This window comes from Phodopus roborovskii, unplaced genomic scaffold (genome assembly GCF_943737965.1).
Source record: "Phodopus roborovskii unplaced genomic scaffold, PHOROB, whole genome shotgun sequence".
NCBI lineage: Eukaryota > Metazoa > Chordata > Mammalia > Rodentia > Cricetidae > Phodopus > Phodopus roborovskii.
The window spans coordinates 1-23,863 of record NW_026126556.1 but is presented as its reverse complement, the minus strand read 5'-3'; the positions used below and the strand labels follow the sequence as shown (position 1 = coordinate 23,863).

The 23,863-nt window shown below is 39.8% G+C and overlaps 1 pseudogene; it reads left to right on the top strand.

Annotated features, from left to right (window-relative positions):
- Window positions 1–2,090: 2,090 nt before the first annotated feature.
- On the top strand, window positions 2,091–3,292 carry LOC127234397 (uncharacterized; annotated as a pseudogene).
- The last annotated feature ends 20,571 nt before the right edge of the window (window positions 3,293–23,863 follow it).

Here is a 23,863-nt window from a genome sequence, read left to right as displayed (position 1 = left end):
AGAATAGATGCTTATCTTCAAAGAACTCTCGATATGTTCAAACCACAGTTGTTCAAGAAGTATTAGGGCCTATAGAAGGCACATTTTTGAGCCTGAGGAAATCAATCATATCTGCAGAAATAGAAAGTATAATAGTATACATCACCAAAGTACTAGTTCAATAGGATACTATATGCTTCTTAAATTATTTCTGATGAGTTTATATAAAAGCAGATATTAAAGTAATACTTAACTGGAAGATGAAATGGATGAAGTCAAGAAACATGTGCAATGGATATTTTGCAAAAGGTGGGTAGTTGATTGTTTAGGCAGATGGTAGGAAAGAACTTGGTGAATTATGAGTTTATCTTTCAGAATCTTGAGAGAAGTCTAACTGCATTTTTATTGCAATCAAATAGTAGATGTTTCCTGCAGTAGGGAGTTTTGTAAACAGAAGTAGGGAAATTGGGATACACTGTACCAATCACTCCTCCCTCCCACAACTCTCAGGTATCCAAATGTAATCTACATTAACCTTAGGTAGTGTTGGAGATAAATCTAAGTACATAGGAGAAAGTCACTTTTTAACTTCATCTTATTGTATATGAACTGATTCATAAATGAGCCTCAGAATATTTTGGCATGCCATTTGTATACATGAGGCTATTCAGCTTATTTGTATACATCTGTGCATGTTTTACTGTATGCATCAGTTATTTCAGTGCCCTTGATCAGTCATGGATACAGATCTGTAGCTACAAATGCTACAGTATAACATGAATAACATGTCTTCTTTTTGTCCTTATCTTGCACAGTTAACATATTAGAGACCCCATTCTATCCTCTAGAGCAGTTCCAGTGAGCTCTGCATGCAAAGTCACAGACCCATACAACCATAAGCTCTCATTTCTTTGTAATGCTTACCCTTTTGTTTTGTTATATGAAATTTTCTTATTGTTGGTGGTATTTTGTTTAGGGATTTTCTAGAATCTCAACAGAGTAGGCATGTTTTGTGCCAGTGAGCTACACCTCTAGTTAATGGTATTGTGTTGTGATATGCTCTGGGCTCCACAAGGCATCACAGGGCACCCAGATGAGTGCTTCAACACAGGAAAATGTGCAACAGAAAAATGACAAAGTGACACAAACAACACAAAAATGTTCACATGGGTCATTCCCATCTGACCTGCTTATTCAAGGAATAAGGTAGTGCAGTTTTGCACAACTTCAGATTTGTACATCTTCTAATTCCTTTATTCACATTCCCTATTGGATACTTGGCTGTGACCATTTAACAAGTTCAGTCTTTCAGAAAAACCCCTTACTTCAGATGGAAAACACCTTCCCTTCCTGTAAACCATTCCCCCTAACTTACTCATTGTGCCAAATTCAGGCACCAACCACACAGAGAAAGATCCCCTTGCAATGCAGTTGTGAACATGAACTGTTGTGTAAACACGGAGGTCCAAACACATAGAAATTAACTTGTATAACCTGAGTCTGTTCCAACACTGCATGCTGAGCCATTCTCTTCCTGTGTTATCCTCTGCTATTTCTAAGTAACTAGTGATATCCTAACCATGATAGTTTTAATAGAGTGATAGCTATAGCTACTCCTTTTGGTATTTCTCTTCATCTCTTAACTACACCGCCTTTCATGCTCTTCCCACTTTGTGCTTCAGAGTGACCTTAACTTATGACTTTCTGTTTGGGACATGGCATTTCCTACAGAAAACCTCTAGCCGACAACTACTATTTCCTACTTGAAAAGTGATACCCAAACCTTACAGGCACACATCAATATTGAGTAAAATAAAGTATGCTCCTATCAGAATGATTTAAATGATTGCCCACCAGCACAGTAGAAAATTTTATGATGAAAGACTGAAATAAATTTCTGTCCAATAAATAAAAATAGTTAGGAATCATTAAACACTAAGACACCCTCATGGAAAATAATAGCTGTTCCCTTTTTCGTATGTGGGTATGTGTATACAGTGTTGCACTATTGACATATTGAAATACCAATTAGTATTTTTATAAGAAGTAAATATTTCATCAACAGTTTACACCTCATTTTTTTTTTTTTTTTTTTTTTTTTTTTTTACTCCTGCCTACTCTTTCCCTCTGCTCTATGCTGAACATCTATCTCTAGGCTGCCCTATGTTCCCTAATGCAATGGCAATGGAAGAAGAAACTGCAGCAGCCCTTGTTATTGATAATGGCTCTGGAACGTGCAAAGCTGGCATTGCTGGTGAGAGTGCCCCCCAGGGCCGTATTCCCCTCCATCATAGGGCGGCCCCGCTACCAGAGAATCATGTTGGGCATCGATGATGAGGATTTTTACATAGGCAACGAGGCCCAACGCAAGAGGGGTATCCTGACCCTGAAGTACCCTGTTGAGCATGGCATCGTCACCAACTGGGATGACATGGAGAAGATCTGGCACCACACCTTCTATAATGAACTGCGTGTGGCTCCCGAGGAACACCCACTGCTCCTAACCGAGCCCCCACTTAACCCAATAATTAACAGAGAGAATACGATGCAAATAATGTTTGAAACATTCAAAGACCCGGCCATGTATGTGGCCATTCAGTCGACACTATCTCTATATGCCTCTGGCCGAACAACAGGCATGACCGTTGAGTCTGGTGATGGGGTCACACATACTGTGCCCATCTACGAAGGCCAAGTCCTTCCCTATGCCATCTTGCGATTGGACCTGGCTGGCAGGGACCTAACCGACTACCTAATCAAAATTTTGTTAGAGCGGGGCTATACCTTCAATACTACTGCCTCCAGGGAGATAGTCCGTGACATCAAGGAGAAGCTATGCTATGTTGCATTGGATTTTGAAAAAGAAATGGCAACTGCTGAACACTCCTGCTTAGAGAAGAGTTACAAGCTACCTGATGGCCAAATCATCACTCTGAGCAAGGAGCAGTTCCAGTGCCCAGAGGCACTTTTCCAGCCCAATTTTCTGGGTATCAAGTGTTGTGGCATCCACAAAACCACAATTAGTTCCATCCTGAAGTGTGATGTTGACATCCACAAGAGCCTGTATGGCAACATTGTGTTGTCTGGTGGCACCACCATGTTCCCAGGCATTAATGACAGGATGCAAAAGGAACTCATGGCCCTAGCACCTATAACATTTAAGGTAAAGAGCATTCCCTCCAAAGATGGAAAGATTTCAGTTTGGATTGGTGGCTCCATCCTGGCTTCACTGCCCACTTTCAGGCAGATATGTATTACCAAAAGAGAATATGAGGAGTTTGGTCCTTCTATAATACTCCACAAATGTATGTAGATGGACTCAAAGTGATTGGGAAGTATAATTTTTTCCTGCCAGACGTACAACCCTCTTATGAATTTACACAACTGTACGAGTCCTTTAAAAATAAATTAATACTTAAAGTTTGTATCTGAATATCAGCATTGGATGAAAGAACTTGCTCATTTTAGATTTTGTGTTCGAGTTGTATATTTAATATCTGTGAAATGTTTAATACCCTACAAATATCTTGATTAAGTCCTTAGTCCATGTGTCTTAGTCACCTGGATGCTGAGGGAACAGGCTAGGGAAGGGAAACCCCCTGCCTGGTGAGTCTGTGAGAGCACAATGCAGTGACCTGTGTGTGCACTAACTGACTGTTGACTGTTCCAGGATTTTTTTTCAAGTCTGGCAAGGGTCCCTGAAGCAATTACCACTTCTGTCCTACCCATCTAAGCCAGTGAGGAAGTCTGGCCTTAGGATCCAGTTTTGGTTCTAGTGTTTTCCCTCCTGAACCCCACGGGTTGTTGGGGTTGTCACTTGTCTGAAGTCAGGAATGTTTGCATTGACACCAATGAATTTATTCTTCCCTGTTATTTCAGTAAGGTTATGTGCACTCAAGTCTTTAAGAAATGACAAATTTGGATTGCTAATGCTCAGTGAAAAACTTAGGTCCCACAAACATGTCTGAAGGTGTTCAGGAATTTTGATTTTTACTTTGGAACACAAAAATATTTTCTTAAAATAAGTTTTTAAACATCATCATAACAACCAATGGCTTTATTTATAATTACTCATTATAGTTAGCTCAGTGGGCTCCTCAGCAGAATCTGTTTTGAGAGAACAAAACAATAGTTCATGAAAAGAGAGCAAAATGGAACAATGGTAGAAAAATTATGCTGCCATAAATAAGTAAATAATTACATTTCAATTATACACTCTGAGCTGCTTTCTAAAAAACATTGGCTAGGATCTATTTTCTCAGCAATGTTCCCAAAGCCAAGGGGTTAAATTGAATATTTCTTTTATCATTAATGCACCAAAATGAAATTCTTCATTGCTTGACAACTTTTCATTCAGTCTTTGAAAGTTTCAATAAAACTTTGAAAATTTTAAGAAATCTTATGCACATGACTAGCCCTCACCAATGTCACCCGGTATTTATTAGTCTGCCTCCTTCTAGAGTTCACGGCCTTAAAAAATACTGTTAGCCCAGTGAGTCTGTTAGTGCTACTCATATGTTCACAGCTGTGCAGCTACCAGCTGGAATATGACCAAATGTTCAGCAGTCAGGACTCCAATCAAAAGTGATTCTCCTACTTTGGCAGCGATGAATTGCCAACAGCTACTTGAGTAGAGGAGAGTCCTTGGGAGCCCTCCCCTCAAAAATATGAAAAATCTGACTGACTTAATCTTATGCCATTCTTATGTAGACCACACAAGTGACAGGAGTTGGTATATTCACCAGTCATGTCATGTTCAGAAAAGAGTATTTCCAGGAATTATCCCACAGTCAGATTTTTGAAGGTTTTTTTTTTTTTTTTTTTAAACCTCAAAACTCCCTGAACCTTGGGTAATGGGAACTTATTGTAGGTGACCCAACTGAAGCTTAAGACTAAGAGTAATTTTTCTTTTCACTTTAACAGGTTTATATGTCTATGCATTAAGTACTACTTTCTGCAAAAAAAAAAAAAAAAAAAAAAAAAAAATGTCTTCTCTGGCTGATGTTGAAAGCAGGACAAATCTATGAATACAATATAAATAACAAGAATTAGGTTGATAACACGACCACTGATGAAGACATCAGTGACAAGTTCTGTAACTAGGGCCTTTGACTTCCTTAGAAATGAGCATTTGACAAGGCTTAAATAGTATGTGATATCAAATCCCTCATATGAAACAGGTCTCAAATCCAATCAAAATGTGGTTGGTTGCTTTCATAACCACCATGCCACCATAGCAGAAGTGGAAACATCTTACTTCTCAGTTCATTAGTACAGTATCACTGAAAGTCCATGACCGGGTAAAATCACTGATGCCTTTCACATCTAAGGGCCCACAATATGAAAACCTGACAACAGGGAGTTTACTGGTCAGTTTTGCATTGATTAATCAATGTTCTGCCACCAAAATGTGTGGGGTCTTTAGAAATATGATCTTTGCATTTAGTTATTTTGTGCAACAAGAAGCTTTGGCAAAACCTTGTGTTGTTGTGGGTGTCTCTGCTTCTTGATCAGTAAGTAGTTCATAGGCAAGTATTCAACACCCGGTTCTCTTTTTTTTCCCCCCCATTTACATATTTATTTTTATTCTTTTATTATTTTACATATTGAACTCAGGCCCCTCTTCCTCCCCCTCTCTTTCCCTCCCTCCCTCTCTCCTTTGCTCCCATGCAATCTCAACCATCCTCCCATTCCATCCCCCCAAAAACACACACACACACTCCACAAGGAAGGTGATATCTTCCAGCAAGCGTCAAGAAAATATGTCAAGTCATTTGGAGTAGGAACTAGGCCTGCCCTCCTGCCTCTAGGTTAAGGGATTATCCCTCCATGAGGAATTTGCTCCCAAAGTCCTTTTTTGCACCAGGGATACATCCTGGTTCTACTGTCAGAGGTCCCTTAGATTGCCGAGGACTTCTGGGACCCATATTCAGGGGGTCTGAGTCATTCCAATGCTGGTTTCCAAAGTATCAGTGTGGGGGTCCATTTGCTCCTCTTTGTTCAGGTCAGCTGTCTCTGACAGTGGGTTTCTATAGCCTGGTCTTGTCCTCCCTCTCTGTATCTGGATTCCAGTCTGGCTCAGTGTTTAGCTATGGGTGTCTGTTTCTGTTTCTGTCACCTACTAAATGAGGACTCCATGATGGTAGATAACTTAGTCATCAATCTCATTATCAGGGAACGGCATTTATGTTAGCCTTTCCACTGTTGCTCAAATTGATAGTAGGGGTCAGTCTTGTAATTCTCTAGACATGTCTCTAGAGTCAGTTCTCTTCAAAACTATAAGGGCTCACTATTTTATGGTATCTCTCTTTTTATTTCTCTTGTCTATTCCTCCCCTGACTCTATATTCCTAGTCCCATGTGCTTTCTTCTCCTCCCCTTCTCTTTCTCCTAGCTCCATCTCCACTCACTGCCCCCTCCCCCAATTCCTATATGCTCAGGAGATCTTGTCCCTTTCCCCTCTCCCTTGTATCCTAGTTTCTCTGGTGGTGTGAGTTATAGGCTGATGATCCTTTGCTCTAAGTCTAAAATCCATATATGAATGAGTACATACCATATTCCTCTTTTTGTGACTGGGTTACCTCACTCAGGATGGTTTCTTCAAGATCCACCTATTTGCATGCTAATTTCAGGATTCCATTGTATTTTTTTTTCAATAGAGTAGTATTCCATTGTGTAAATGTGCCACATCTTCTTTATCCATTCTTCAGTTGATGGTTATCTAGGTTGTTTCCAGGTTCTTGCTATTACAAATAATGTATCTGGTTCTTGAAGTTATATTCAAAGTCCAAAGGATTCTCCAAGCAGCATTTCAACATTTTCCATTTTCCTCTGCATATACTCTTTTTAGTATATATTTTAAATTCAATTAGTGGATTTCCACATACTTCTTCATGGATCTTTAGTTTTGGTTAACCCACACCTTATGCCTTGCCCTCACATACCCTTTACTCTCATATCCACTTGAAATTTTAGTTCATTCTCCCACTGTTATTTTTTGTCAACTTTGGTCTATTGTCTCCTCCAATCATATTTTACTCAGGTGGCAAAATGATGAGTTAATATAGTGTCTTTACCTAATCCTCATTTTGATGAAGCATTTACCTCTCATTTCCCCACATCCTAACACCTCCATGTTTAGATATTTTTCAGCTTTCCCCTTCCATACTGTATTTTCAGTCTCTTCTCCCTCAATAGGTCCATCCACAATGCTTCATTTCTAATTATACAGCTTCCAAGTGTAGCCCTGTTTAGCATACAGAACCTTCAAAGATAGGGTTCCATATTATGAGAACATACAACATTTGACTTTTTGAACCTGGCTGATCTGGGAATATATTTTTATCTGGCCATATATATTGTCCTGAAATTTTCATTTCATTATTTTTACAGAGGAGTGATTGTATACATACAAGCACACACACAAACACACACACACACACACACACACACAAATATACATGGCTGTTTTGACACATATAACTTGCCTGTCACATGTCACTTGCACTTGTGTCTATGCACGTGACTACTTAATCCTCTGAGTATAAATTGGATGATGCTCAGAATAAACGTGGCTATTATGTGAGAACTTAATTCACAATATTTATCAGCCCCATTCCCTCATTTCCCACTGTTATCTTAGAGTGGTAAACACATTATCATTGGGAGACTTTGTGTTACTGTTTCAAGTTTGCTTCTAGTTTTAAATAAGTTTAAATCACTTATTTTATCTGGTTTAAATATTTATATAGGATGATTCTAGAAATGCATCCAGTGATTTTATGTGTTCTAATTTAGTGGAGTAGGACTTTTCTTGTTTTAATTATGCCCATATTCTTTTCTGAATTTCATGCATATCTGTAGTAAAGTTTACTAATTTCATGCCTTCTTTTACTAACTGAGGTATTTCATCCATTGATTTGTCTAAAAGTTTATCAATAGTATTTGCTTTTTCAAAGAGTCAATTTCATTTTAATAATATTTTAATTTTCTGTTCCACTAGTTTCAGCCACACTTTTCATGATCTTTTCCCGTATTATGTTTCTAGATATTTTTTTCAAGGCCTTAAGAATAATCACATCAAATTATTGGGACTTGCCAGGTTATGGTTTCACATGCCTTTAAAACAACTACTCGGGAGGCAGAGGCAGTTGGGTCCCTGTGAGTTTGAGGCCAGTCTGTCTACAGAGTGCATTCCAGGAGAGACAACAAAGCTACAAATAGAAATCCTGTCTGGAAAAAAACAAAACCAGAAAAAGAAAAAAGAATATTATTGGGACTTCTTAAAAGGTAGATAATTATCAGTGTAAACAATTCCCTTTAAGACTGCCTTCCTTGTGTCCCACTGTGTTTTTGGTTGTGAGCCTAGCCTTTAATGGCTGATCCATCTCTCCAGCTCATGTCCCATTTATATATTTTGGTTTTTTTTTTTTTTTAGGTTTAATTTAGGTTTACAAAACATTTTAAAAGTTCTTCCTTGCTTTCTTCATTGACACACTTACCATAACACAGCCAGTGAGGTTTTGTATTCTCCGTGGTTTCTATTACTGTGGATGTCTATAATAATTCCATGGCTTGTATATACCTTCCCCACCATTCATCTTAGATGGTTCTATTTGTTATAAGAAAGTGTTTCTCGGGGCAGTAGAAAGATGAATGGTATTTTCTAGTATATTCTACTTGGCAGTGTCTTTTATTGTGGAGTTAAGACTTAACATTCAGCGTTCCGGTTGAAATATGTGTATCATTTTGTTTTCTGAGACTATTTTGAAGGACTGTTCTGCTATCTCTTGTTTATTCCATGTGACATCTTAGCTGTGCTTTCATTATCTCCCTCAGACCGAAACAGGCTTTCAAGAATCCTCATGGAAAATGTTAGCTCTCTTTCAATTTCAGTACTTTCGCTGGATATAGCAGTTTGTGCTTACAGTATTGCTCTGTCAAACGCAGACTCTGTCTCTCTAGGCACATCTGGCTTTTACATTTTCTGTCTCACAATCAATTGTTATTGTAGCGAGTTTCTGTTTATAAGAGTGTTCTGAGACGGGGAAGAGACAAGATCTCCAGAGCACATGGGGAGAGGGGGCAGTGATGAACTATTACTACAAGGAATTTTGAAGTTTTTCCACTTTTATATTGGAACTCTCCAAGACAACAATATAATTGGAGGGATAACACATCAGTCAGTCTAAACATGAAAGAACCCATGTTGTAGATGTTCATCTCCTCATCCCATAGATGATCACCTTGTCCAGGGTGTGGCTGAGAGCAAAAGATCTGAGTGAAATTTTTTCTATGGAGACATTATAAGACATGGCTAATGACAGATCCTTAAGAAGTCAACTTCATGCACACCAGGTAGACACCTTCAGGTTATGTTAACTGGCACCCCCAGCTGTCTATTCTTTAGAAACATAGAGCATTGGACCCAAGGAAAATTCTATTATGAAACCTGGACGTGACCATCCAACAGGATAACCTGTGGGTGAATAGAGACTGGAAGGCTTGTATGATGTACCAGTAATGTTTGAAAAGTATGCCTCCCATCCCCAGACCCCCCAAGACATTGCCTTACAAGTCATTCAGAGTGGAGACTAACCGTACTGACCCTCCAGTGACAGACAATTAGGAATGGTGGATGAAGACCCAGTATAGCTAAAGAGAGGATGTAGATAACTCTCTGATGCATTTAACTAACTATGGTAGTTTAATAGACAGGTATTTTTAAACAAACCTTGATAGACATATATATATATATATATATATACATATATATATATATATATATAGTCAGATTTTTGTAATTATTGCTTTTAGACCTTAGAAGTTTATCAAATCATATATAATATCTTTAAATCTCATTATTTATAGCACTTAAATAATGTTATGTTCTGACCTTTAGAGCTTAGAGAAGCTGCAAGGAGTTGGTGGTGCATGCTTTTAATCCCACCACTAGGGAGGCAGAGGCAGCCTGCCTCTAGAGGGTGAGTTCAGGACAAACTTCAAAACAATACACAGAAAGCCCATGTCTCAAAAAACAAAACAAACAAAAACCAGAACAAAATCCTTTGAAAAGCTTAGAAAATCCATTCTAGTTTTCTATTCTATAAACATTTATCTGATTTATCTGTATCATATTTATATATACATATATATATATGTATATATATATTAATTGTACTAAAACAATTATACTGTTTTATCCTTATACTGTTTGATTCTATTAATACAATGAGATTTTTGAGATTTTATACTCATATAAATACATCACTCTTGATATTTTTGAAGAAAATTTGCTGAATTGGGTGTACTTCCAATTTGTGTCTGTGTGTCTGTGTATAGGGGAGTATTAAGATGTAAGAAGTTGTGGTTGGCTTAGTTAAGCATAGCTAATGATAGAAAAATAACAGTTGTTCAACTTAGAAGAAAGAGCAGAAGCCCTATAATGGATATTTACGAATTCATTTATTAGTTTGCAATTAAAGAGACGACACAAAAAAAAATCCTTTAAATATTTGTATTTGCGTAATATATATGTATGTAGTGTAGGGTGGGTGGGGGTATGTTATTTTCAACTAAAATGAAGGAAAGTGTGTGTGTGTGTGTTATTTTCATTTAAATTGAGGGCAACAATAAACAAAATAAAAAACAATGTTTGGGAGCAGGAGCAATCACCATTTTAGTCTGTAAGTGCTAGCAAACCTACCGGAGCAGATGTTTAGTGGCAGCAGTTGGGAATTATTCTCCATTGGGATCTGTGAATTTTAAAGGGTTACTATTTTAGCACTCTGCCTTATATAAAAACCATGTCAAAAATTAAATAGCCATTCATGAAAATAGAGAAATGATCATCTTTTAAGCTTATGGGAGCTGAACCCATAAGCAGCTGACAGGGTGTTAGGAATCTTTCTTCAGGTGTGAATAAATAGGAAGAGAGGAGAAAAAGTTAGCTTCCCAAGTCTCCCTAAGGAATATTTCCTAGCTCAGTTCCAAGATAGGTGCAGGGTTCTAGCAGTTCTCTGCCCATAGAGTTAGTGGGCTGGCTTTCTCTTTTTTGAATATGTTTAGGCCATTAGTTTTCTTCTTATTCCTGTGAGAATCGGTGAGCAGTTTGACACAGGACAGGAGTTTGGAGGACATTCTGAGAAAAACACTGAGTCTGCTGTCCAAATGTCACATTACAGAGCCAGTTTCTAGAATTTTCAACATAGTTTTGTACTAGAGATGACTATATATAAAATTACACGAAGTGAAAACAACAGTAATAATTTTGTGTGGGACTTTTCCTGAACAGACAGGATATACGTCTATTCAGATACAGGGCCAGGATAATGAATACTCCAAAGTCCAATTTGTGGATCGGAAGTGTTTGTCGGGGCTATTTACAGGAGCTGGGATGATTCCAATGTTTCTGTATCAGCAAAAAGTCCACCTTGGTGTGACTGATGACTCATGAATGCTGTAGCCTTGGAGCCCTCTGCTAGACTCACAGGAAACTCTTTGGGGCAAAGAATCTCCACCCGGCAACTTGGTTGAACCTCTAGCCAGTTGTTGGTTATTACTTCCATAATCTTGAGGAAGGGTCATTATGACCCTCAGACCTATAGAGCTGTTTACTTACTGAGTCTCATGAGCCCCTTCAATGAGGGAATATTTCTATTCAAAGGAGCTGCTGCACTCCCATCACTTCAATGACTCTCATTCCTCCCCCCTTCGCTCTTCTGTGATAGTGAGATAAAGGACTACATAGGGCTAAGAACGGGATGGTCTTGCCACAGTGACAGTCACATGTCCTCATTGGCTATGCTAATGGTTCTGAATCTCTGAAGTATACAATACCTTCCAAAATGCAAGTCTCCTTCCATGACCCATTGCAGGTGACACCAGTAGTGATCTATAAGGACAGATACAATGTTAAGAAGGCAGCCACATCACATCCATTTATCAAACAAATAACATTGAACTCCACACTGGGGTCGGTGACCTTCCCTACCAACAGATTTTTGTGCTGAATGTCAGTTCCAGGTGTGAATTCCCTCTTGCAGAGTGATTATAAATCCCATAACAAAGATATTGGTGGTACTCATGATAGTTGTGCCACTATCTCACCAGAGCCAAGCTGGACTGTTGGTGATAATTATTTCCTAGAAAGCCACATAGCAACACCAGGTACTCTGAAAGCTAGCCAGTACAGACATAGTATGAAAGCCAATTCTAATTTTATTTCTCCATGTCCTGCATCCAAAGTATGTAATGTCTTCAGCAATAAAGTGCTACTTTCTCATTCTGGAATGCAAATGAGGCAGTGTCGGTGAGAATTTAGAGACTCTCCTAGCCAATGACATGTGGTACTAAGATTTTCATTCAAAAACCTATTTGTCGTTGGGAGTGCCCTTTTCTATAGATGCGGTGTTTCCTCTATACATAATCATTTTTGCTTTTTCTCATCATCATTTTCATTTTGAAGATGTATTTTTAAATATTTAATCACATGTATGCATTTGTCTCAGTCAATGTTCTGTTGCTGTGAAGCCATACCATTCCACAGGCAACTATTAGGAGAGAAAACATTTAATTTGGTGTTTAGTTATGGCTTCATTAATAGTCTCGGAGGTTTAGGGCATTAATGGTTTCAGAAGTTGAATCTGTTATGACAGCCTTGGGCTAAGCAAAATATTTCCATCTCAGTATGTATTTTCCTGAAGAGATTTGCACACAACTTACCTGCCCTTAGGATAAGCTTAGCCCTCTTTACCTGTATTGTTTTATCCCTCTATCCCCTCAGGGATGCCCATTTCCCATGATGGTTTCACAGCTTCCTAGAAGGGAAATAAAAAATTGAGTCCATGAGGATATGTGCTCCACTACCGAAGAGCTGAATACATTTGCTAATTCATTCAAGCAGAAGTCTGGGGAATATGTGTGGGGATGGATTTTACAGGTATGGGATAATGGTGGAAAGAACATAAAACTAGAGCAGCCTGAGTTTACTGATAAAGATCAAAGGAATGGAGAGTCTAGGGTTAATACAGAAGCTAGAAAGTTAAAAACAAAAAATGGGTCAAATGTTTACTTGAAAAGTTGGCTGAGGCGTTTCTCAAAAGATGGCGTGCTGAAAAGCAGTTAAGAGATGCCTCATATTCCCTGACTTAACGTAGAAGAAGGACATTTAAGGTTTGGGAAATTTCAATTCTAGAGTTGGTGTGCTGTGTAAAACCTAATCTTCCACAATGGGAAGGCCCAGAAGAGTTGCCTTACAAAATTCCTACAAGATGAAAAACGCTGAGAGGGACACCAGCACATTTGAAGAAATTTGCTATTGTCCCTTTCCTTGTTCCAGACCGAAGGGTGGATATGCTGCTGCTCAGCTGGATAAATGAAATACAGTGGGTTCAGTTGGGCTGTGAGGTACCGGGCCAGGTGGCAGCATTCAATTGCTAAAGCAAGGTAAATGTACTCATCATAATGGATAGCATAGACATGACAATGTGTTTTGGCCCAACCAGGAATGATCAGCACAAGCAAAGTGCATTTTTTATTAGCATGGCTTGTATAATAAATGTTAGTGTTTCCGGGCACAAAATAGATAAGAATCATACTGAATTTTTATTAAATCTGTATGGTTGAAAATCCGCAAACCAATGAGAGAAGAACTACATTGAATCACAGCAAAGACAATCTCAGCCAGTGAATCACTTTCCAGACATGAGCCAGGTTGCAGATCCATAATCCCTTGAATGAAGGGGTGGCCAGGCTCCCCAGGAAGGACCTTCCTAAGATACATAAAAGTCTTTCTGTTAGCCTTTCTCTAGTTCATCCCCCAAATGACCTATGGCTTTTTACAATGGTAAGTGTACACTGTGGGAAAGGAAACAATCAGAGTGTCCAGGTTCTACTGGATACAGGTTTTGAGTTGATACTGATTGCAGGAGGTCCCAAGAATCATTGTGTCCCTCCAGTTAAAGTAACCGCTTATGGAAGGCCAGGTGAGTAATGGAGCTTTGGCTGAAATGTGACTCATATTAGACCCTGGAGTCCCTGAACTCACACTGTGTTTATTTCCCCAGTTCCAGAATGCATAGTAAGACAGATATACTTAGAAGTAGGCAGAAGTCTCCATTTGATTTCCTGACCTGTGGAATGAGGGTTGTTATGGTTGGAAGGCTAAATGGAAGGCTTTAGAGTTGCCTCTGTCAAAGAAAATAATGAAGCAAAACTAGTCTAGCATCCCTAGAGGAACAACAGAAATCAGAGGCACCATCTTGGACTGCTGCATAGCTGCATGGCTGCTGATTCTCCCAAATCTCTCTGTAATTCTCCTATCTGGCCCAAGCAGAGGACAGATGGATCACTGAGAATGACAGTTGACTAAAAATCTTGATCAGGTAGTAACTCTGATTGCAGCTTCTGCACCAGACATAGTGTCCTAACTTGATTTGAGCACATTAACACACCTCCTGGTAATAGTATGCAGCTACTGATTTAGCAAATGCTTTTTGTTTCCTACGAATGCCTGGCTGAGGACCAGGTTTCTTGATGGTTCTGCATGTTATACAAGCACCACCCAGAAGTACAGCATTACAGCTTCAGCACTACAACCCCTTTATGGGACAAATCTGAAAGACAGTGGCAAAGGGAAATCTTCACAGTGGGAAGAACATGTGCAGTACACATAGTATTCTAGTTATTTTGTTCATTGACTCATGGACTGTAGCCAATGGTTTGGCTTGATGGTCAGGGACTTGAAAAGAGCATGATTGGAAAATTGGTGAGAAAGATATCTGGGGGGGGAAAAGAATGTGGCTACATCTCTGCAAATGGGCAAAGGATGTGAGGATACTTGTGTCCCAAGTAAATGTTCGTTCAAGGTGACCAGCAGAGGTAATCAAGTAGATAAAATGACTTATTCTGGGGGACAAACAGGCTTTCTCCCCAGCCATTCCTGGCATTGCTCAATGGGCTCAAAAACAAAGTAACCATGGTGGCAGAGATGGGGTCATGCATGGGCTCAGCAACCTGGACTTCCACTGACCAAGGCTGGCTGGGCTACAGCTCTGTCTGAGTGCCACATCTTCCAGCAGCAGAAACCAACACTAGGTCCCAGATATGGCACCTTTCCCTGGGTGGCAGGTTGAAGATATTGGACCGGTGCCTCTGTGAAAAGGACAGGTTTTGTCTTTAATGGAGTAGATAATTATTCTGGTTTGGGATTTGCCTCTCCTGCACATAATTCAGCAGACAAATGCAACGTCCGTGGTCTTATAGACTGCTTCATTGAGTATCGTCGTATTTCACACAGAATGATTCTGACCAAGGAATTCCCTTCACAGATAAGTGTGAAATTCAACCCATGATCATGGGATCCACTGGTCTCTCCGTGCTCCCCACCATCCTGAAGCAGCTGGCGTGATAGGATGATGAAATGGCCTTTTGACTCCACCCTGGAGATCTAGGGCAGGTTTCTCAGAAAGCAGCATATGATGTTTTTAATCTGTGACCAATGTATGTATGGTTTATCCCATAGCCAGGATACACATGTCTTGGAATCTAGGGGTGGAAAGGGAGTAGTTCCTCTCACTGGTACCCTAGTAACCCACTAGGGAAATGTTTATTTCCTGGTCCCTCAACCATAATGCTTCTACCGTATTTGATTTGGTTCCAGGGGCCAGTGCACCTGAAATGAGCCATAACAAACATTCCATTGAACTTTAAGCTCAGACTTCCTTGGTCACTTTGGTCTTCTGATCCTCTTAACCCAACAGGCTAAGTAAAATATAACCGTGTTTGGAGCAGCAATTGCTCTAAATAACCATGAGCCAAGTGCATTGTTTCTCCACATTGGAGGTAAGATTATATCTGAAGTGCAGGGAATCCACTGAGGCATCTCTCGGTGCCACCATGTCCTATGATGAAAGACAGTGGTAAACTCCAACAGGCTACCCAGGAAGGATAACAGAGGGCACAGACATTCAGTAATGAAGGTATGTGTCACTCCTCCATGAAAACTCAAGGCCTGCACAGGTGCTTGCAGAGCTTGGTGGAAATACAGAATGGCTAGTAGAGGAAGTTTTAAGAACCATATAAGGCCACATGACCGTTGCAGAAATGAGGTTTATAACCATCATGAGTGATTCTGTTGGATTAAGAATGCATTAGAACTGCTATTTGTATTATCTTCCAGTTTGTGAATCATATGTTGTAACATCATTTAAGAGATTGCTAGGAAAATGTCAGCAAACCGACTCAAAACGCACGAAGTTCAGAATACTTCCGATGAATTATTACACTGTCTCCTGTTATTATGGTATTCAATTCTCACCATCATGTGGAGATGATACACCCTGGACCATCCATCTTTCTTAACACAATGTTTGTCTCAGTGAGGTTTCTATTGCTGTGAAAAGACACCATGACTATGGCAACTCATATAGGAAATATCTGTCTCCTTATAGTTGCAGAGGTTCAGTCCATCATCGTCATGATGGGGAGCATAATGGCGTGCAGGTATATGTGGATCTGAAACCAAGAGTACTTACATCTTGTTCAGAGGCAACAGGAAGTTACATTGAGGGAAGCTTGAGCAAAAGAGAACTCAAAGCCCTCCCCCACAGTGACACACTTCCTCCAACAAGGTCAAGCCTCCAAATAGTGAAACTCCCTTTGGGGGCCATGTTGTTTCAATCCATCAAAGCAATCCTAAATGTGTTTATACTTAACACACACATTCAAGATGAGAGACCCATAAATTCAGACTAATCCACAGCTTGCCTTGACAACAGCAACATAACTAAGTAACTGAAAGAAAACTCATATGAAAAACCAGGGTTTATAAATATGCTGAAGGCCATCATCATTCAATTTATGTTGTGGTCCTCCAGGGCTGAACTGGTCTTGTGTTTAACCTGAGGTGAGATCCTCTGATGGGAATTGTTGAAAGTCTGTCCTGGTTTCTAGTTGTTCTTGTGAGATTTCTACTGAAATAGACCAGGTCTGCTATCCAAGGGATGAGCTGTCTGTCTGGCCTTGATGTCTAAGCAGTTCTTCAAAGAAGCTGTTGGCGCCCTTGTCCATCTGCCCCTGACTTCTATACTGATGTCCCTAGAACTTCCAGTCCAGGTCAGAAAGAAGTGTGCATGAGCAGGTGTGGGGGTATTTGAGCCATGGACTGTAAAGAGCAAGACATATGCAGGAAGGTCAGGTGGCACATGCATCCACCAGCTATGCTCCATTCTTTGCTATTTCAGTAGAAATCTGATGGAGGTCTCTTCTCTACAGAAAGTTACCTAGTCTGGGTTCTGGTGGAAGGTAGGGCACAGAGCCCAGGCACTGGCACTGGCACCTGGCATCTTTACATTGTTAGCATACTTCAGCCAGTAAACCTGTTTCACAGGCAGATGACAAAGTTAGTTCTAGGAGTGATGTTTTCTTTGGGGTCCTGTTTGGTAAGTCTTTCTTATTTTAAGTCTCTTTTATTTGCATACTGGTGATACCAATGAAACAGAAATTTCATTTTTATGTTTGTACACGTGGAAGAACAATTTTGAGTAAGGTTAACAGTGTCTCATCAGTTGTATGAGAACAGTCCAGTATTGCTTAGAGAGCCAGTGTAAGTGTTGGAATTAAGATATTGCTATTGAGTTTTATAATACCTTGGCTGGTCGTTGCTATTTACTATGAATTTTGGTATATTTCTCCTTTTAAAGTTGTACTATCATCTTTTTTTCAGGGTAAACACAGGAATACACAATAAAATTAAGATTTCTCTCTGTGAAAAATTTTCTCTGTGTGGAAAAGTTAACAACTTATGCAAGGTAGATTTTTTAGGAAGGTTGACTAACTTGCCTTTCCTGATAAAGGAGGGGAAACCAGAAACAGAGAAACCAAGGGACTGGAGGCAGCTGAGCACTTGAGTGGGATGTGCAGGACAAGGCTTGTTTTTATTAGTATGGTTCTTTTGGTAACAGAGTTACAAATCTACATTTCAGTGGGAAAGACTGTGTCAAGGCCAGTACTTTCAGGGTTATTGAATACACAGCATTGTTTGTTTACAGAGAAACATTTGATATGTAAGACCATCATTTACCCTAACTATTCTTTAGACATGGAGGAAGTCACAAGTATTCCTGTGTTCCTTGTCACATTTGTTGGCATTGCAAGTTCTCTTCTTTAGAAATGCCAATACCAGATGTTTACATGCCCATGTCACAAGTTCACTAAATACTCACATAAACTTAATACTCAGCCCAACATTCAATATTGGCTTCATGTCAGTTCAAGTGTGTTACAAGTTTTACTCCCCTCACATCTTTAAGATTGTGATTAAAATGACATGAGACTTATGAGAGACTGAGACCACCAGAAGTAGCAAAGGCCAAAGGCAAAGCCTTCGTTAAGAAACAGACTGCCAGATAGCTCCAAGAAAGGGAGAACAACCTTGCAAAAAGGAGTTTGGGGTTGTATAGGGTGGCTTTAGCTTGCAATGGACTGTGTGATGTAGACTTGAGATAAGATGGATACCCCTCCGGTCCTGTTCCTTCAGGAACAGCAGGATTCTATTGTGATAAAAACTCTTACCAGAAGCAACTTATAGAGGACAGCGTTTAATTCATCTAACTGTGGTATTTCATCATGTTGGGAATTCAGGTCAGGAACACAAGGGAGGAACCTGCAGGCAGGAACTGATCAGAGACCATGGAGGAATGCTGCATTCCGGCTTGTTCCATTTGTTTCCTTATACAACCCAGAACCAACAGCCCAGAGTGGCCTAGTACACTGAGCCCTCCCACATCCATCATTAATCAAGAACATCCCACAAACTTCCATATACACACCAAACTGATGGAGGCATTTTCTCAAATGTAGGTCCTCTTCCCAAATAATTCTAGCTGTGTTAAGCTGACAAAACCAACCAGGACAAATGGTCCGTCTATACAGTACTACTCAGTGATTGAAAAGAAAAGCAAACAATTGCTGCAAAACTACAACATGAGTGAAGTTTAAACCATGCTTCCAAGTGAAAGAGCAAGCCTGAAAATTTTATGGTGCTTCAGATGCAGATAGAAAAGATTTGGAAGCTGTATAGTTATTTTTTTTATTTATAAGTTTTTATTTATTTTTATATAACAGAGTCCAATTAAATGAAAACAAACATTTATACACAATATTTGGGAATTTGGGTGTCGTTCTTTCCAAACTACTTCCTGCTGGTAGGGCGCTGTCATGGGGGATTCGAAGAGGCAGAGAAAGAAATCAGAGAAGCATCACCCTTTACAATATCCATGCTGTATAGTTGTTTGCTGTCTCCAGTGTTTCATTGTGGCCGCTGGGACCCTTGACTGTGGACAGCACATACTTCCAAATAATGTACCTTCCAGATGACCTGCCTGTTATTTCTTTGGTTTCAGAGCTAAGTACTCAGGGAGTTCCCCTCATGGGCATCTCACTCTGGACAAAAGTACAAGGCTTTCCCCTATGAATGAAAAGTGCATTTTAACATTATGTGTTTGTCTGTACAGTATATGGGTATGTGCTTATGTGTGTGTAGGTACAGTTTGTGGGTGGGTTTTGGGTGGGACAATATATTAGTATTTGGATGTGTGTGTTTGTGTGTGTGTATGGATAGTATGTGGGTGAGTGTGTATGTACAGTTTGTGAGTATTTGCATGTATGGCTGTAAGTACAGAATGTGTGTATGTACATACATTTAGCGCATGTATGTAAACTATATAGATATGTATAGATGTATGGTATATATGTATGCATATATATGTACAGTATGTGTGCATGTGCATGTGAGTGTATATATAATATATGTGTGTGTGTGTATGTGCATGTGTGTGTATGTATACTATGTGGGTGTGTGCATGTGGGAGTGTATGTACAGTATATGGGTATATGTGTATGTAGAGTATGTGGGATTTTATGTTTACAGTATGTGCGTGTGTGTGTGTGTGTGTGTGGACAGTATATGAATATGAGTGTGTGTGTGTATGGATAATATGTGGGTATATGCACTGTGTATATGTATAGTATGTGGGTAAGTGCATGTGTGTGTGCATGTATACTATGTGGGTGTGTGCATGTTTGTGTATGTACATATTGTGGTTATGTGTGTGTGTACATTTAAGATATGTGGGTATATTCATTTGTGTGTGTATGAAACTATGTGGGTGTGTGGTTGTGTATGTATGTACAATATGTGGGTTGTACGTGTGTGTGTATATCTATGGGTTGCACATATGTGTGGATGCACAGTATGTGGTTTATGCATCTGTGTGAATGTGTTCTTAGGGTCAGAGTCATCACATCCTTTGGATCTGTGCTAAATACAGTTGTGAGACACTGGTTGTGGGTTCTGGGAACTGAACTGTAGTCTTCTGGAAGAGCAGAAAGCATTCATACATATTGAGCTATTTTACGGTATTTGCTATGACAATTTTGCTGTATACTTTTTTTTTTTTTTTTTTTAACGAAATTTGGGTTGTTAGATGTGAAGTCTTTGAAAAGCAGGGCAACATGCACATAACCACAGAGGGTTAAGAACAGACTAAGGGACTAGGGAGAGGGAGAGAACCTTGAGGAAGGGGAAACAGAATAAATAAATTTGGTTGTTTGAAAAAAATGGTTCACATAGGAATGCACTCTTAGGAGGTGTGGCTTTGTTAGAAAAAGGGTAGCCTTGTTAGAGGAATGTGTCACTGTGGGGGTGGGTTTGAGGCCTCACTTGATCAAGCTCCACCCAGTAACAAAGATTCCCTTCTGCTGCATGAGAATCAAGATACAGAAGAGCTCCCAGCTCCTTCTCCAGCACCATGTGTGACTCCACACCATCCTGTCTAACAGTGACGACAATGGACTAAACCTCTAAATTTATATACCAGCCCCAATTCAGTCATTTTCAACATAGAGTTGCTGAGGTCATAGTATATCTTCACAGCAATGGAAAGCCTATGACAACGTGGATAGAAAGTGGTGGTAGGGGCTAGAACAGGTGTATCCAGCAAAAAGAGAGGGAGGAAGTGGTTGTAAGGCAGAAGAAATACAGGGAGGGACAGCTAAAAGTAAGGAATATTTGAAGGCAATATGGAAACTGAATACAGTAAAAGCTAATACATATTTTGTATAATACATATACATTAAATATGTAGTGCACAGGTATGGGCACACAGAGATAAACACACACACACACAAACACACAACTTGACACCCCACCAAGATATCTAAGATGTCTCTGGGTATCAAATGAAACGTTCATTACCAGGAATGGGTTACATTTAATTAAATAGCAGACCAAAAGAGTTTCCATAGAACCTTCCAAATAATTTAGGATTTGACCAGGTTATTAACTGCTCACCACAAACTAGTGGTAAGATATAATTGGTGAAGCTAACACTTATATGACTTACGTTATGTGGAAAAGTCAAGCTAGTGATAACTTAGAGTCTCCCCTATATTGACTAGTGTTCATGGTACTGGTAGGTACTTTGCACACTAGCAGAGGAGAAAGGGAAACACAGGCCTGGCTACAAAGCTTGTGTCAAAAAGGTGTCTTCGGTGCATGACACGCTGGTGCACTAGTAGCTCAAAAATTGTGAGAGTAACAGGCCACTATGTGATTGCAGTTAAGGCCTACTGCATGAGATGAAAGGCATCCACGACACTGCTGGATGGCTAACAATATAACATTAGATAAGGCATGAGTCTAAGAAAAAGCAAATACCACTGTTCAGCTAAACAAACACTAGCAATAAAATTACTCTAATGACACTCTGCTATAGAAATGGATCAATGTCTCCCTCAGCCATCAACAGAGAACCTTCTTCCTGCAGCAGATGGTGGCAAATACAGGGACAACTGAATAATATGAAGAGAAGGAGACTGCCTGGGACCTCCAATCTAAATGGGATGTCTCCATCAAATCCTCCCCCCAACAGAGGAGACTGACTGTAAGAGCCAGCGGGGATGGGAGACATCAGGGAAACAAGCATTCTGGGCACAACAGGATTGCCACACAGACACACATATAACATCACAGAACCATGGCAGCATACACAGGGAAGCATAGCTCTCAGCCAGATGGGATCCCCGGTTCTGACAGGAAGAGTGGAAACAAGTTCCCAAACAGTGGTAGAACTCTCTCCAGTTGGTGACCACACAAAAGGTGAGAAGTTTCCTCCAGTGGAGTTACACTGGCAACACACTCAAGAGCAGGCCCTGTGGCAAGCAGTAATTGGCCAATAGGAAACAAAATCAGTGAGATTATTTGTTTCAAACTGCTTCTTCTATAAATAATGTACCTTATGTTTCTTTTGCTTATATATTATGGCTTCCAATTTTGTTACTATGGGTTTACTGTGTATGCAAATTTGTAGGTCTCAGCCTCTTATGTGTTTCTTTTGATTTCCTTTTGGCTGTTTCGTTTTCCCTGTTTGTTTTTATTTTATATTTTTTTTTTATTGAAAACAGAGATTCTGGGTGTGTACACAACACATCCTAATTCTCCTTTCCCCTCCCTCTGCTGCCCCCAGTTCCTCTCCACCTCCCCTCCATCTGGATCCACTCCTTTCACTCTGTCATTAGGAAATGCCAGGCTTCTAAGAGGTAATAACAAAGCATGACACAATAAAATATATGTGAAGCCAAACTATCATGCCAAAAGTGGTTTACAGCAACCCATCAGGAGAAAATGAATCCCAGGACAGGAACAAGATTCACATACCAACTCTTTCTCACAGTCCCGACTCACATTAAAATTCTAAGGTAAAGGCACCTGATATAAATGCAGAATCCTGATTCAGACAAATAAGAGGTCTGAGCTTGCTGGTTCTACCTCAGTGAGCCTTAATCCATGTTGCTCAGTTCATTCAGTACTTTCTTACTCCTGTGTGTGTCCTCTTGCCTCTTTTTCTTACAGTGTTTCCAAATCATCTCGCCAGGATTCCTGAGCTCTGAGGGGGGTGGGACTTGTTGGAGATCTGTAATTTAGGCTCTCTCTATCTGCATAATGTCTGCATGTGGTCTTTGAAATCGTTGACATTGCCATCAGAAGGAAACAGCCTCTATGATGACTGGATAAGCTATTGTTCTATACGCATGGCAGGATATCATTGGAAATCAGTTTATTGGTGTGTGTGTGTGTGTGTGTGTGTGTGTGTGTGTGTGTGTGTGTGTGTTTTCCACCACCAGTAGTGTGTGGTTTTACCTAGGCCTCTGGGCTCTCTACTCTCTTTTTTCATGGTTACCAAACTCCAATGTTGGGCATGCAGTCCTTACAGTGCAATAGCCATAAGTCAAGTCAGACATTGGTTGTCGAACTACCAGAAATTCTGTACCACCATTGCCATAGTATATCTGGAAAGGTAAGACAGATTGTAAGTCGAGGGATTTGGGCTGAGATAGTGTCTACTTTCTCTTACAGTATGTTCATTTATTATTACTTTTAGAGATTGTAGCAGAAATTGGAAACGGGAAAGGAATACATCTTTTGGGGGAAACTACTGGAAAATAAAAATGGTGACAGTTCCCATTGCAAGAAAAGCTATATGCTAAGGAAAAAGATACCTATTTACCTTATAGTCCAGTGGATTATTAACCAAGTCTTCAATTAAGAATAGGATATGGTCCTATATTCAACTGAACGTATAACAGGTTGTATAAGCAGAAAGTTTGGTTTTCAGAATGAAAGCTTTGTTGAAAATACAAGCAAAGATGCTCCAACCCTTTCTATTTTCAATTAAGTATAAAATTATGTCAAATGCACCTCCTGGAATATAGTTACTGACAGGGAGGGGAGTGATAAGAAAATGGAGCAAGGCTCAGGCTAAAGATCCCCCCACAGAGACAGCTGACCTGAATGAGGAGCTAATAGACCCTCTGACTCACAGCTA